Source organism: Sinocyclocheilus grahami, unplaced genomic scaffold (genome assembly GCF_001515645.1).
Source record: "Sinocyclocheilus grahami isolate Dianchi unplaced genomic scaffold, SAMN03320097.WGS_v1.1 scaffold2806.1, whole genome shotgun sequence".
In the NCBI taxonomy this organism is placed as follows: domain Eukaryota; kingdom Metazoa; phylum Chordata; class Actinopteri; order Cypriniformes; family Cyprinidae; genus Sinocyclocheilus; species Sinocyclocheilus grahami.
Genome location: NW_015507982.1, coordinates 8,398 through 10,667, shown reverse-complemented (window position 1 = coordinate 10,667; position 2,270 = coordinate 8,398).

Below are 2,270 nucleotides of genomic sequence, written 5' to 3'. Positions count from 1 at the left end.
CCTACTTCATTTTTTTCACAATCGATCAAAATGGCCAAGTATTGTTTTGATGGCATATTTACTTGCGAATGTCCACTGAATGTCCAATGTAGTGCGGGAAATTCGTTAGGGACCGTCTAAAAAGTTCTAATTGTTTTTCATTGTGTGCAAACAGACAACTATGCTTTAGCCAACTACAGATGTACTGGCAAATATCACTTACATTATCTAATGCTATAGATTTTCCTTTAGCAACAATAAAAATAGCATTATAACGATGCTGTTTGAAAAGATGTTTAGGAAATTAAAAAGAAGGAACATGTACATGAACTGTAATTTGGTAACAATCCAGAAAAGTGGAAAATCACGTGTAATGTCCTGAGCACAGTTAATGGCATAGTTAAAACAACTGTTTTTATTTATTTATTTGCCTCAAAATGAACAAGAACTGTGTTGATGTGTTGGTTTTAACAATGACATTTGATTTATTTCAATAGGTTTGCAAAGCATGGGTCAACTGCTCCAAAGCAAGTCGGAACATCTTCGCTGGACCCTACAGAACATACTTCAGCCCATGTCTTGCTGTTTTATTCACATCTGTTTTTCTCATTTTAAGTATGATAAAAACTTAACAGTGTAACTGTGTTCTCCAGGTGTTGAATGAAAAGAATGGCTAAACTATATTTGATGTTTTCCTGTTTTTAATGACATCTTTGTTTAACATTAAACTCTCACAATTCATGTGCATTGATTGATGTTTACAGTCCTGCAGAAATATCACTCTCCATGGTACTGAATCCATCAGATTATTGACAAGTACTCAGAAAGCATGAAAGCAAACAGGATGTTGATTTTGGGTGAACACTTCAAAAACTAGTTGGAAAATCTTTCTTCAAGATGGTTTATAAAGAATTTGTGCCTCACATATATATTAAATTTGTACCATCGCTGTTTTTTATGGGTTTCTTCAATGACACATCATCCACTTCAATAGCTTTTGAAAGAAGGGACCTAGTGCTACAGTTAAAGTTGCAAAACATTTATCTGACCCTAAATAACATACATCAAGTATTTAGTGTAGATGTTCAAAATGTACCATCACTGTATTCTATGTGTTTCTCCATTGACACACCTTCCGGTTCAAAAGCTTTTGAAAAGAGTGTCACACCGTTACAAAACAAGCTGTTAATAATTATCTGACCCTCTTCAACATATCAGAAGTCTAGAAAGTACAAGTATTTGCTCTTAACGATACATTTGCAACATCTCTGTGTTATATGTTTTTCTTCATAGAGACACCTTCCAGTTCAATAACTTTTGAAAAGAGGCCCACACTGTTACAAAACAAGTTTCTAAATATTTATCTGACCCTCTTAAACATATCAGAAGTCTAGAAAGTACAAGTATTTGCTCTAAATGATACATTTGCAAATCTCTGTTTTCTGCATAGACACACCTACCTTCACTTCCAGTCCAATAACTTTTGAAAAGAGGGTCACACTGTTACAAAACAAGTTTCTAAATATTTATATGACCCTCTTCAACATATCAGAAGTCTTGAAACTACAAGTATTTGCTCTAAATGATACATTTGCAGCATCTCTGTGTTATGTTTTTCTTCATAGAGACACCTTCCAGTTCAATAACTTTTGAAAAGAGGCTCACACTGTTACTAAACAAGTTGCTAAACATTTATATGACCCTCTTCAACATATCAGAAGTCTAGAAAGTACAAGTATTTGCTCTAAATGATACATTTGCAACATCTCTGTTTTTCTTCATAGACACAACTACCTTCACTTCCAGTGCAAAAACTTTTGAAAAGAGGCTCACACTGTTACAAAACAAGTTTCTAAATATTTATATGACCCTCTTCAACATATCAGAAGTCTAGAAAGTACAAGTATTTGCTCTAAATGATACATTTGCAAATCTCTGTTTTCTGCATAGACACACCTACCTTCACTTCCAGTCCAATAACTTTTGAAAAGAGGCTCACACTGTTACTAAACAAGTTGCTAAACATTTATATGACCCTCTTCAACATATCAGAAGTCTAGAAAGTACAAGTATTTGCTCTAAATGATACATTTGCAACATCTCTGTTTTTCTTCATAGACACAACTACCTTCACTTCCAGTGCAAAAACTTTTGAAAAGAGGCTCACACTGTTACAAAACAAGTTTCTAAATATTTATATGACCCTCTTCAACATATCAGAAGTCTTGAAACTACAAGTATTTGCTCTAAATGATACATTTGCAACATCTCTGTTTTTCTTCATAGACACA